Genomic DNA, 15,491 nt, shown 5'->3' with positions numbered 1-15,491 from the left:
TACTGAATTCGACATCGAAGGCCAGTGTCCCGATTAACGTGACGACGTACGCCTTAGGGCGAAAATGGAGCCTATCTGGGTACAGCCGACTACTTGGTACAGCGAACTACTTGGTTGTAATCTGTGGTGAGCTCTACTCAGAGTTAATGTGACTTTTTTTATGAATTTCGAACAGTTGTTCTCTTGTAAGTTTGGGTCGAATATTTCCGGAGAAGTTTCCATCTTCGCTTTACGGTATTTTGCACTGTCGGATCAACCAATGCCAAGCCAACAAGTTCAGGACTAAGATGCCACAAGTGATTTATCATTTTGTTATTTTTTTTCTCTGTCTATGTTTTCGTATTTCAATAGATTTTCAATGAGGTCTAGGTCTTTTTTTGATGCTAAACGCTTCGTAGAATCTGAAGAACCATCTGTCCCGAAAATAATCAAGCGGCTTCAACAAGAACTCTTAACCATGAAATTGTCATTGCTGCTGGACCCCTGTAAAGTGTCCTATAGGAACGTTAGTCGTATCATTTTATCTTCAGTAGAAGCTCTCGGAGAGGACCCCAACATATATGTATAAGATCGTTAGAAGCTTTATCCGTTTATTCAAGAGAATAAACAGTGAAAAATACTCGCAACAGTTTCAAGGAAGGGTTAAGATACCCCAAAACAATGCTATTTGCGTGCACTGGCATGGAAAACTATTACCAGGTATTCCCAAAACAGTGTAGAAAGAACGTGTTGCTGTTCTGGTATCATCTGGTATGGGGGTAAAGATCAACTCCTGGGCGTTCCTGAAACTGACAGTAGCTCAGAGGAGAAACAAGACTTAGCAGTGTACGAATGCCTAGAATAATGGGGTCTTACCAGCTTGAACAGATGTTAGGTCGAGAGCTTCTGTACCTGCGTACAGACTTATTAAAAGTATTGTTGAGAGGGATTTTTGACTGCAAGTTTGGCTGCACATTCGTACATCAACCAAACATATTCACGCGATTTCTATAAGAATAGTTTGCGATTGACAAGTCCATGTTCGATATAGGCGAAAATGTTTAAAACTACTTCCCAACTGACTTCCCAACAACAAGAGGTCGTAGAAGGACTTCGTGTTTTCATCCTTCGAGCCTGGGTTAACGCGCCCAGAACGTTTTTTATATTGTTTATTCATTTTGTATTAAACGACAGCAACTGAGTGTTATAAATGGGAGTGTAGGTTATTGATTTTACAAAACCTATAATGAACAAGATAATTGGTTTGTTCCAGAACTGCAAGAATCTAATAATTTTTACTATTTTTTCCGATAACATAAAGGAAAAAATGTTATCGTAGTAAAAAATACTAGCTTCTTGCAGGTTCTGGAACAAAGCAAATGTTTATGTAGTTATAATATAGGATGTATTGGGTAAACATAATCAAGAGGATGAAAACGATTAGAGACAATAGATTGAGTTTAATACAAAAAATAGTGAAAACGAAATTCAGAAATATTTTTAGGTCCAAAATAAGACCTAAACCGCATTGAAGATTTATTGAAATACGAAACAAATATCAGATAAAGGAAATAACAAAATGATAAATCATCTGTGGTATCTTAGTCCTGAACTTGTTGGCCTGGCATTGTTTGATCTGATAGTTCAAACCACCGTAAAGAGCCAAATGCGACAAATATCTTAACAAAGCAAGCAAAAGAGAATGTAAAAAACTACTTGGTGATGAACTCGACTCTTTGCTAGGCTATGTCGTTCACAAATTTCAAGTTGTTTACCATCCTTTACCCTTCCTGGTAATTGATGTTCTGAGGTCAAGTTGCAGGATCTTTTTCACGAAATTCGGAGTTAATGCTTAATCTCTTGAACAACAAGTAAGTATCCCCTGTGATTACGTCTGTTAGACTTTTTCTGGGAATTTCGGCAGTTGTTCTTTTGTTAGTTTGGTTTACCCAGATGGCCCCAAAATCACATTATGTCAGTCCAATATGAACAAAATGTAAAAGACATTTGCTTTCATTCCAAAAAATTGATAATATGGGAAGAAATAAAAAATAATAAAAAAATAAGTTACAATGTTTTATTTATAAAAGCACTTAAAACTAGAAAATAATTTTTAATGATAGATTCTCTCAAATAAAACGCTTGCCGTTTACTTTTGCCACAATTTTTAATTCAAATGCAACATTTAATTCAAATAGTTGCTATTCATTTCGCAGTACTTGAGTGGGTGTTTCGCTTCCCACACCTAGCTATTTCTCTGCTAACGTCACTTGTGCGTTTTTTATTCCCTTTTTTGCTATATCCGTTGATGGGCTAGCACAGTGGGGTAAAACAACACAAATTGGAAATTTTCGATAATTAATATCGAACATTATTTTTCGATAATTTTTTGAAATATATGTAATTAATTGGCGGTAGGGCTTTTGGAATTTTTGGACAAATTCACCCTACATTCGGCATTTATTGCAGATTTTTTGAGCAGAGAATATATGTTAAAAATAGTTGTTTTTGATATTTTTTCTATTGTTTTCGAAGTTTTTACTTCCATTTTTTGGTAAATTATTTGACAATCGCAATTTCTTGTACAGATAGCTTACTCGTCGTTGTACTCCCTACCATTGGCATATTTCACCCTACCATACACCCTACAGTCTGTAGTGGTAGATTTTCACATTCTTCGAATGAAAGAATATTCTATTTTCGATTTTTACTTGCTGTTTTTTGTTTGGAAACTTCTTTCTAATAACTTGTTTGTGTTTTTCGACACTTTGGACATGTTGCACCCAACATTCGTAATCTAGATTTTTCAGATAATTTGAAAAATTCACAATTTTGGCTATTTTCTTCTTGTTTCTAGTTGATTGAGTGTTAATTCGCCGTTCAAAATAAATATTTCTAATTATATTTCAATTCTTTTAGAAAAAAATATTGATAATTTCTATACTCTCTAGTCGACAAAGTGTTTCAATCCGGTACTCGTGTTCAATTTCTTATCCTTTTTGCACTCTACTGGTGGAATTTTGCATTTTATATTTCATTGTCGAAATTTGGATTATTTCCGATCCTTCTATTGGTTGAGTTTTCACCTCCGTTTGAACTTCCTTGGTTTTTTCTTTCCCCAATTAGTAGGATTCGCATTTCTTATAGTTTGAAATTAGCTTCAAGCATTTTCATAGTTATCCCTTTTCTAAATTTGCGACACTTGGACTCGTTAGTCTTGTCCTAAATTTCTGAGCCCATATACATTTTTGGAACTGATTCGATTCCCTCTTTCGTCCCCATTCTCTAAATTTGTTGCAATCATGTCAATAACTCCCCTCGTGCGTTTCATTCGATCTGCCGACGCTCTTGTTAAATTTGATGCGTATTTCGAACGACTAAATCCTGAAAAGCACACCGTATTTAATCTCAAGATATACGGTTCCGAGCTTCATCAGTTATGGACAACCTTTAAAAGCACTTACGAGAGGTGCCATGACCATATGGCGACATCCCAGGGCCCTCAACCCTCGGACAAAAATGTCGTCGAGGGTAAATACGACAGCTCCTTTCGGGCTTATCAACATTGCCTTTCGACAATAAACCAGAAGCTAGACAAGCTAAAATCGTCCAAGCCTTCTCCATCTTTGAATGGACCAACCCCACCCAACAATTCACCAATGTTTCCTCAACATCTCTCACCTTCGGAGGAACTCCCGTCTAGTACATCTACTTCACCTTCCATTTGCTTGAGCACAATACCCTCTGTACCAAATATATATGAAGAAAAAACGTCTGATTCCCACCGAAGCGACTTAACCGCATCGATGTTAACCCAACCACATCCACTTAGTTCATTCAATCCTGACGATCCTCCATCTCACAATTTAGTTTTGCCTCCTACTGACACCGAAGTCTTTAGTGGCCATTTCATGGCCAACCTTTCGAGATCTTTTTCGTAAAATTTTTATGAAAAATTCTCGCTTGAGTGACATTGAGAAATTATGTCACTTAGTTCAAAAATCCAGCGGTGAGGCTCGAGAAATTGTTACGAAATTTCCACTCACCAATCGTAGTTTTGAATTAGCTTGGAAGGCATTGGAGGATGCGTACGATAATAAGCGTATCATCGTACATAATCACCTCAATCTCCTGTTCGGCCCTCCAACAATAGATAAAGAATCGATCACTGACCTAAAAACAACACAGCGCAGAATAAATAGTTGCATTTCCGCAATGTCTGTTTATGATGTTGTAACGGATCATTGGGATCCCATTATTGTTCAACTGTGCTTGCACCGTTTTCCTAAACTGACAGTCACTCTGTTGGAACAAATTATTAAAGATAAGTCGTCGCTTTCCACTTGGAAAAAAAGAAAGAAAGAATACAAACATTGTCGTGTGTTGAAAACTTTACCTCTATTGCAACTTCCAAGAATTCATATTCCCATAGTGGTCGATCTCCTTCAAAATCAACTCCACGAAATAGTCGCTCCTACTCGAAATCTATCTTATCCTATCGTTCTCCGAAATCGTTATTGAACCATACTTGTGTGATGTGCCTAAATCACGGATATATACTCCGAAACTGTTCTCGATTCACAAAGCTTTCGTTTGAGAACAAGTTTTCGCTCGTTAAAAATCATGGTCTTTGCATTAACTGTTTTTCGAATGGGCACAAAGTTAAAAAAATCAAAAGCAAGTACAATTGTTCGGTCTGTATTGTCGACATCACACGCTACTCCATCGTAGGAAATAGTAACACCTCATCAGGATCATTGGAAATAGTTTCTCCTTCGGCTAATTCTTCTGCTGTATCGAACTACGCTTCTATTTACAACTCTTCCGATCAGTAGCGCGATTCTCTAACTCATTTTTTGAGTTACCGACAAATGTCGGTAAAATTACAATGCTTATAATTCCGTTAATTAACGATGTTTTTGGTAAGTTAGCGACGAATAAAAAGCAGTCGTAGAGTTCTACCGATAGCATGAGTATTGTAACTCAAAAAATGTGTTAGAGAATCGCACTACAGAGTTCTAATTCTAGTTTGGTTAATCGGCAAGTTCTGCACACAACAAAAAATGGCAATGTGCTCCTCTGAACTGCCGTCGTTAATATCGTACATAATCACAAAAATTATGCTGTTGGAGTTAAAACTCGTCCATCTAAAGCCACTCTCTAGCGAAAATAGTAATAGTTATTCAAAAGAAATTTGTTCTTTGAATATTTCCTCACCTAAAAATTCGAAAAGTATTCTAAACGCTGATGTGTTATGTCATGTTCACACGAGCGTTTCAATTACGTTGTTCGCCTGTCGAACGACGTACACGAATTAGCCCGTTTCAACGACACCATTCGTAATTAACAGAAACATAAACAAAATTTCCTTCATTTTTGTTTCCTTGTTTTCACCACAATTTTAACCGAAAACACATAAAATATGCATTAAATGAATAGGAAAAGCAATAGACTTTCCTTCAAATGTGTCTTCTATATTTTACTACGCACATTTCATTCATTTTTTCCATAAATTCTGAATAATTTTGTATTTTCAATATATTTTTATATGTTTCTATTTTCAAAATTAAAGAGAGATAGATATGTCAAAACAATGTTTGTGTATACAGACTTTCAGTTATTTGTTTCCTTTTTGTTTCTGATTTTTTACGCGATTTTGGACTAATGAACAAGAAATGTGTGTGGAATTAAGAAGGAAACACAACCATCTTCCTTCTGCACCTGTATAAAATGTTTAGTTCATTAATTTTCATTCATCTATTTCCTATTTACTACAAATTTTTGTGTTTTCAACAAATTTTTCAATTTTGAATTTATACATGTCATAATTAAATTTTGGATGGGACATACTTATTCGTGGTTCAGAGAGTATTTCTAATCGAACAACGTAGAAAAATCGTCGTTCGTTCATAGAACTTTTTGTGTGGGGAAATAAGTAATTTATTCGTAGTTATGGGTCGAACAACGAATAGAGAACGAACGACGTACCGTGGAAACGGGCTATTAGTCTTACCTAACATTTCGAAAAGTTTGTTCTCGTTGTCATCCATTAAGAATCTGCGTTCTAAATTGTCCCACCTCGGACTTGCAGATACACGCGATGATAAGCCAATAGATTTGCTATTGGGCGCAGATCTTTATTCCAAAGTTTTGTCGGCTGAGTCACCTCAGATTGTTTTTAATTCACTGGTGGCTCAGAAAACTATATTCGGTTATATCCTTACAAGCCCAATACCTCGTAGTGAAATTACATATTCGATCAAAGCGAACACTTTCAAGTAAATCGTAGCTTAATTGCATTTAAAAACCTCGCACATTATTTTAACATGCTCAATTGAAATTGGATTTGCGTACCTCTAACTTGCAACACAACCTACTAACTCTAGTTTAAGTTTGCTCGCAAAATAGTCTAATCCTGTTGCCTTGCTGATAGCACGTCAAGGTGGGCGGCAAATGTTTAAGTTTGATACATTGGTTACGCCAATGTATACGTTCGATACATTGTTTTCCCCATCAGCAGCATTACACAATTAACCGCATTAATTGGCCGATCTTTAGAGCTCAATGGGGAAATATTCTCTGCCTTTCTTTTAGGAGTCATATTCGCCTGGTTCGGATGCTTGGAGAGAATATTTACTCTTTCCCACACTCTCTCCTAAAAGTCATATTCGCTCAGTTCGGATGCAGAGGGGCGCTTTCCAATGCTGCGGTCGTCGTTGTTGATCACGACCTTGTTAGCGCAAATATTTGAAACTGATACACTTGTTTGTTTCGTCTTTTATTTCTTCTCTTTTCATTCCTGAGCTATCGACTCTTAGTGGTATCACGGCAACACGTATTATAAATTTGTTCTCCGAAATCGTTATTGAACCATACTTGTGTGATGTGCCTAAATCACGGATATATACTCCGAAACTGTTCTCGATTCACAAAGCTTTCGTTTGAGAACAAGTTTTCGCTCGTTAAAAATCATGGTCTTTGCATTAACTGTTTTTCGAATGGGCACAAAGTTAAAAAAATCAAAAGCAAGTACAATTGTTCGGTCTGTATTGTCGACATCACACGCTACTCCATCGTAGGAAATAGTAACACCTCATCAGGATCATTGGAAATAGTTTCTCCTTCGGCTAATTCTTCTGCTGTATCGAACTACGCTTCTATTTACAACTCTTCCGATCAGTAGCGCGATTCTCTAACTCATTTTTTGAGTTACCGACAAATGTCGGTAAAATTACAATGCTTATAATTCCGTTAATTAACGATGTTTTTGGTAAGTTAGCGACGAATAAAAAGCAGTCGTAGAGTTCTACCGATAGCATGAGTATTGTAACTCAAAAAATGTGTTAGAGAATCGCACTACAGAGTTCTAATTCTAGTTTGGTTAATCGGCAAGTTCTGCACACAACAAAAAATGGCAATGTGCTCCTCTGAACTGCCGTCGTTAATATCGTACATAATCACAAAAATTATGCTGTTGGAGTTAAAACTCGTCCATCTAAAGCCACTCTCTAGCGAAAATAGTAATAGTTATTCAAAAGAAATTTGTTCTTTGAATATTTCCTCACCTAAAAATTCGAAAAGTATTCTAAACGCTGATGTGTTATGTCATGTTCACACGAGCGTTTCAATTACGTTGTTCGCCTGTCGAACGACGTACACGAATTAGCCCGTTTCAACGACACCATTCGTAATTAACAGAAACATAAACAAAATTTCCTTCATTTTTGTTTCCTTGTTTTCACGACAATTTTAACCGAAAACACATAAAATATGCATTAAATGAATAGGAAAAGCAATAGACTTTCCTTCAAATGTGTCTTCTATATTTTACTACGCACATTTCATTCATTTTTTTCCATAAATTCTGAATAATTTTGTATTTTCAATATATTTTTATATGTTTCTATTTTCAAAATTAAAGAGAGATAGATATGTCAAAACAATGTTTGTGTATACAGACTTTCAGTTATTTGTTTCCTTTTTGTTTCTGATTTTTTAAGCGATTTTGGACTAATGAACAAGAAATGTGTGTGGAATTAAGAAGGAAACACAACCATCTTCCTTCTGCACCTGTATAAAATGTTTAGTTCATTAATTTTCATTCATCTATTTCCTATTTACTACAAATTTTTGTGTTTTCAACAAATTTTTCAATTTTGAATTTATACATGTCATAATTAATTTTTGGATGGGACATACTTATTCGTCGTTCAGAGAGTATTTCTAATCGAACAACGTAGAAAAATCGTCGTTCGTTCATAGAATTTTGTGTGGGGAAATAAGTAATTTATTCGTAGTTATGGGTCGAACAACGAATAGAGAACGAACGACGTACCGTGGAAACGGGCTATTAGTCTTACCTAACATTTCGAAAAGTTTGTTCTCGTTGTCATCCATTAAGAATCTGCGTTCTAAATTGTCCCACCTCGGACTTGCAGATACACGCGATGATAAGCCAATAGATTTGCTATTGGGCGCAGATCTTTATTCCAAAGTTTTGTCGGCTGAGTCACCTCAGATTGTTTTTAATTCACTGGTGGCTCAGAAAACTATATTCGGTTATATCCTTACAAGCCTCGTAGTGAAATTACATATTCGATCAAAGCGAACACTTTCAAGTAAATCGTAGCTTAATTGCATTTAAAAACCTCGCACATTATTTTAACATGCTCAATTGAAATTGGATTTGCGTACCTCTAACTTGCAACACAACCTACTAACTCTAGTTTAAGTTTGCTCGCAAAATAGTCTAATCCTGTTGCCTTGCTGATAGCACGTCAAGGTGGGCGGCAAATGTTTAAGTTTGATACATTGGTTACGCCAATGTATACGTTCGATACATTGTTTTCCCCATCAGCAGCATTACACAATTAACCGCATTAATTGGCCGATCTTTAGAGCTCAATGGGGAAATATTCTCTGCCTTTGTTTTAGGAGTCATATTCGCCTGGTTCGGATGCTTGGAGAGAATATTTACTCTTTCCCACACTCTCTCCTAAAAGTCATATTCGCTCAGTTCGGATGCAGAGGGGCGCTTTCCAATGCTGCGGTCGTCGTTGTTGATCACGACCTTGTTAGCGCAAATATTTGAAACTGATACACTTGTTTGTTTCGTCTTTTATCTCTTCTCTTTTCATTCCTGAGCTATCGACTCTTAGTGGTATCACGGCAACACGTATTATAAATTTGTAGTAAAATTCATTCATTGCATTCTAACAACCAACCTTTTTCAATAAATACAGATATTCATCGTATTCTAAGATTTATTTGCTAAGTCGACTACCCACACAGCGCGCACAGTTTATTATTTCTCTCATATTAAAACAGCAACTAATTCTTTGTAAATATTGATTGTGTATAAAAAGATATTAGTGTAAAGCTCATATTTCTTCGTCATGGCGTCCTCCTCGGGAGGAAAATATTATAAGTAGACATCGGATTTTTGCATGTTTTTTATTTCTTATCCGATTGGACCCAAATTTTGGATAAAAATATGCATAATATATGCAAAAAAATATGCAAAAAATTTGCAAAATATGCAAACAGTTTTTGGGCGAAAATCGTCATAAAAGTCGTAAAATTTACAATTAAAGTTGGAAAAATCGTCAAAAAAAACTTTAAAGTGTCCTAAATTAAGACTGTTGGCCATTTAACGTCGATTTTTAGCAGATTATTATGTTATTGATACCTCTTACGACAGTGTGGTGTAGGGTATATGATATTGTAATACTATTTTTTATTGTTAAACTATGCAAAAATATAAAATTTGATAAAACATCAATCATTTTATGTAATTTTATGTAAATTCAATATTTTCTTTGTCTTCATTTGTAGCTTTAGGCTGGTTTCAAATCAAAGGGAAGAAATCTACGTCGTCTACTTTTACTTTTCGATAGATTTAAGATTAAGATTGGCAATTGAGCACCATTGGAATAAGTTAACACGTGCTACTGGGGCCTCGAAGTTATGAAAATTTCGTCTCTCTCGGCGGCCCATATCTGTGGAACGGTTAAAGCTATTTGGCCTTATTATGCATTAACTTAAAGGCCATTCTGTTCGTTTTATGTTAAAAAACAAAATGCGTAAGTATTACTGAATTCGACATCGAAGGCCAGTGTCCCGATTAACGTGACTACGCACGCCTTAGGGCGAAAATGGAGCCTATCTGGGTACAGCCGACTACTTGGTACAGCGAACTACTTGGTTGTAATCTGTGGTGAGCTCTACTCAGAGTTAATGTGACTTTTTTTATGAATTTCGAACAGTTGTTCTCTTGTAAGTTTGGGTCGAATATTTCCGGAGAAGTTTCCATCTTCGCTTTACGGTATTTTGCACTGTCGGATCAACCAATGCCAAGCCAACAAGTTCAGGACTAAGATGCCACAAGGGATTTATCATTTTGTTATTTTTTTTCTCTGTCTATGTTTTCGTATTTCAATAGATTTTCAATGAGGTCTAGGTCTTTTTTTGATGCTAAACGCTTCGTAGAATCTGAAGAACCGTCTGTCCCGAAAATAATCAAGCGGCTTCAACAAGAACTCTTAACCATGAAATTGTCATTGCTGCTGGACCCCTGTAAAGTGTCCTATAGGAACGTTAGTCGTATCATTTTATCTTCAGTAGAAGCTCTCGGAGAGGACCCCAACATATATGTATAAGATCGTTAGAAGCTTTATCGTAGGAAATAGTAACACCTCATCAGGATCATTGGAAATAGTTTCTCCTTCGGCTAATTCTTCTGCTGTATCGAACTACGCTTCTATTTACAACTCTTCCGATCAGTAGCGCGATTCTCTAACTCATTTTTTGAGTTACCGACAAATGTCGGTAAAATTACAATGCTTATAATTCCGTTAATTAACGATGTTTTTGGTAAGTTAGCGACGAATAAAAAGCAGTCGTAGAGTTCTACCGATAGCATGAGTATTGTAACTCAAAAAATGTGTTAGAGAATCGCACTACAGAGTTCTAATTCTAGTTTGGTTAATCGGCAAGTTCTGCACACAACAAAAAATGGCAATGTGCTCCTCTGAACTGCCGTCGTTAATATCGTACATAATCACAAAAATTATGCTGTTGGAGTTAAAACTCGTCCATCTAAAGCCACTCTCTAGCGAAAATAGTAATAGTTATTCAAAAGAAATTTGTTCTTTGAATATTTCCTCACCTAAAAATTCGAAAAGTATTCTAAACGCTGATGTGTTATGTCATGTTCACACGAGCGTTTCAATTACGTTGTTCGCCTGTCGAACGACGTACACGAATTAGCCCGTTTCAACGACACCATTCGTAATTAACAGAAACATAAACAAAATTTCCTTCATTTTTGTTTCCTTGTTTTCACCACAATTTTAACCGAAAACACATAAAATATGCATTAAATGAATAGGAAAAGCAATAGACTTTCCTTCAAATGTGTCTTCTATATTTTACTACGCACATTTCATTCATTTTTTCCATAAATTCTGAATAATTTTGTATTTTCAATATATTTTTATATGTTTCTATTTTCAAAATTAAAGAGAGATAGATATGTCAAAACAATGTTTGTGTATACAGACTTTCAGTTATTTGTTTCCTTTTTGTTTCTGATTTTTTACGCGATTTTGGACTAATGAACAAGAAATGTGTGTGGAATTAAGAAGGAAACACAACCATCTTCCTTCTGCACCTGTATAAAATGTTTAGTTCATTAATTTTCATTCATCTATTTCCTATTTACTACAAATTTTTGTGTTTTCAACAAATTTTTCAATTTTGAATTTATACATGTCATAATTAAATTTTGGATGGGACATACTTATTCGTGGTTCAGAGAGTATTTCTAATCGAACAACGTAGAAAAATCGTCGTTCGTTCATAGAACTTTTTGTGTGGGGAAATAAGTAATTTATTCGTAGTTATGGGTCGAACAACGAATAGAGAACGAACGACGTACCGTGGAAACGGGCTATTAGTCTTACCTAACATTTCGAAAAGTTTGTTCTCGTTGTCATCCATTAAGAATCTGCGTTCTAAATTGTCCCACCTCGGACTTGCAGATACACGCGATGATAAGCCAATAGATTTGCTATTGGGCGCAGATCTTTATTCCAAAGTTTTGTCGGCTGAGTCACCTCAGATTGTTTTTAATTCACTGGTGGCTCAGAAAACTATATTCGGTTATATCCTTACAAGCCCAATACCTCGTAGTGAAATTACATATTCGATCAAAGCGAACACTTTCAAGTAAATCGTAGCTTAATTGCATTTAAAAACCTCGCACATTATTTTAACATGCTCAATTGAAATTGGATTTGCGTACCTCTAACTTGCAACACAACCTACTAACTCTAGTTTAAGTTTGCTCGCAAAATAGTCTAATCCTGTTGCCTTGCTGATAGCACGTCAAGGTGGGCGGCAAATGTTTAAGTTTGATACATTGGTTACGCCAATGTATACGTTCGATACATTGTTTTCCCCATCAGCAGCATTACACAATTAACCGCATTAATTGGCCGATCTTTAGAGCTCAATGGGGAAATATTCTCTGCCTTTCTTTTAGGAGTCATATTCGCCTGGTTCGGATGCTTGGAGAGAATATTTACTCTTTCCCACACTCTCTCCTAAAAGTCATATTCGCTCAGTTCGGATGCAGAGGGGCGCTTTCCAATGCTGCGGTCGTCGTTGTTGATCACGACCTTGTTAGCGCAAATATTTGAAACTGATACACTTGTTTGTTTCGTCTTTTATTTCTTCTCTTTTCATTCCTGAGCTATCGACTCTTAGTGGTATCACGGCAACACGTATTATAAATTTGTTCTCCGAAATCGTTATTGAACCATACTTGTGTGATGTGCCTAAATCACGGATATATACTCCGAAACTGTTCTCGATTCACAAAGCTTTCGTTTGAGAACAAGTTTTCGCTCGTTAAAAATCATGGTCTTTGCATTAACTGTTTTTCGAATGGGCACAAAGTTAAAAAAATCAAAAGCAAGTACAATTGTTCGGTCTGTATTGTCGACATCACACGCTACTCCATCGTAGGAAATAGTAACACCTCATCAGGATCATTGGAAATAGTTTCTCCTTCGGCTAATTCTTCTGCTGTATCGAACTACGCTTCTATTTACAACTCTTCCGATCAGTAGCGCGATTCTCTAACTCATTTTTTGAGTTACCGACAAATGTCGGTAAAATTACAATGCTTATAATTCCGTTAATTAACGATGTTTTTGGTAAGTTAGCGACGAATAAAAAGCAGTCGTAGAGTTCTACCGATAGCATGAGTATTGTAACTCAAAAAATGTGTTAGAGAATCGCACTACAGAGTTCTAATTCTAGTTTGGTTAATCGGCAAGTTCTGCACACAACAAAAAATGGCAATGTGCTCCTCTGAACTGCCGTCGTTAATATCGTACATAATCACAAAAATTATGCTGTTGGAGTTAAAACTCGTCCATCTAAAGCCACTCTCTAGCGAAAATAGTAATAGTTATTCAAAAGAAATTTGTTCTTTGAATATTTCCTCACCTAAAAATTCGAAAAGTATTCTAAACGCTGATGTGTTATGTCATGTTCACACGAGCGTTTCAATTACGTTGTTCGCCTGTCGAACGACGTACACGAATTAGCCCGTTTCAACGACACCATTCGTAATTAACAGAAACATAAACAAAATTTCCTTCATTTTTGTTTCCTTGTTTTCACGACAATTTTAACCGAAAACACATAAAATATGCATTAAATGAATAGGAAAAGCAATAGACTTTCCTTCAAATGTGTCTTCTATATTTTACTACGCACATTTCATTCATTTTTTCCATAAATTCTGAATAATTTTGTATTTTCAATATATTTTTATATGTTTCTATTTTCAAAATTAAAGAGAGATAGATATGTCAAAACAATGTTTGTGTATACAGACTTTCAGTTATTTGTTTCCTTTTTGTTTCTGATTTTTTAAGCGATTTTGGACTAATGAACAAGAAATGTGTGTGGAATTAAGAAGGAAACACAACCATCTTCCTTCTGCACCTGTATAAAATGTTTAGTTCATTAATTTTCATTCATCTATTTCCTATTTACTACAAATTTTTGTGTTTTCAACAAATTTTTCAATTTTGAATTTATACATGTCATAATTAATTTTTGGATGGGACATACTTATTCGTCGTTCAGAGAGTATTTCTAATCGAACAACGTAGAAAAATCGTCGTTCGTTCATAGAATTTTGTGTGGGGAAATAAGTAATTTATTCGTAGTTATGGGTCGAACAACGAATAGAGAACGAACGACGTACCGTGGAAACGGGCTATTAGTCTTACCTAACATTTCGAAAAGTTTGTTCTCGTTGTCATCCATTAAGAATCTGCGTTCTAAATTGTCCCACCTCGGACTTGCAGATACACGCGATGATAAGCCAATAGATTTGCTATTGGGCGCAGATCTTTATTCCAAAGTTTTGTCGGCTGAGTCACCTCAGATTGTTTTTAATTCACTGGTGGCTCAGAAAACTATATTCGGTTATATCCTTACAAGCCTCGTAGTGAAATTACATATTCGATCAAAGCGAACACTTTCAAGTAAATCGTAGCTTAATTGCATTTAAAAACCTCGCACATTATTTTAACATGCTCAATTGAAATTGGATTTGCGTACCTCTAACTTGCAACACAACCTACTAACTCTAGTTTAAGTTTGCTCGCAAAATAGTCTAATCCTGTTGCCTTGCTGATAGCACGTCAAGGTGGGCGGCAAATGTTTAAGTTTGATACATTGGTTACGCCAATGTATACGTTCGATACATTGTTTTCCCCATCAGCAGCATTACACAATTAACCGCATTAATTGGCCGATCTTTAGAGCTCAATGGGGAAATATTCTCTGCCTTTGTTTTAGGAGTCATATTCGCCTGGTTCGGATGCTTGGAGAGAATATTTACTCTTTCCCACACTCTCTCCTAAAAGTCATATTCGCTCAGTTCGGATGCAGAGGGGCGCTTTCCAATGCTGCGGTCGTCGTTGTTGATCACGACCTTGTTAGCGCAAATATTTGAAACTGATACACTTGTTTGTTTCGTCTTTTATTTCTTCTCTTTTCATTCCTGAGCTATCGACTCTTAGTGGTATCACGGCAACACGTATTATAAATTTGTAGTAAAATTCATTCATTGCATTCTAACAACCAACCTTTTTCAATAAATACAGATATTCATCGTATTCTAAGATTTATTTGCTAAGTCGACTACCCACACAGCGCGCACAGTTTATTATTTCTCTCATATTAAAACAGCAACTAATTCTTTGTAAATATTGATTGTGTATAAAAAGATATTAGTGTAAAGCTCATATTTCTTCGTCATGGCGTCCTCCTCGGGAGGAAAATATTATAAGTAGACATCGGATTTTTGCATGTTTTTTATTTCTTATCCGATTGGACCCAAATTTTGGATAAAAATATGCATAATATATGCAAAAAAATATGCAAAAAATTTGCAAAATATGCAAACAGTTTTTGGGCGAAAATCG

The sequence above is a fragment of the Musca autumnalis genome, unplaced genomic scaffold, assembly GCF_047663935.1.
Source record: "Musca autumnalis isolate F117 unplaced genomic scaffold, ASM4766393v1 scaffold_3, whole genome shotgun sequence".
Lineage (NCBI taxonomy): Eukaryota > Metazoa > Arthropoda > Insecta > Diptera > Muscidae > Musca > Musca autumnalis.
This window is presented reverse-complemented; position numbering follows the sequence as displayed.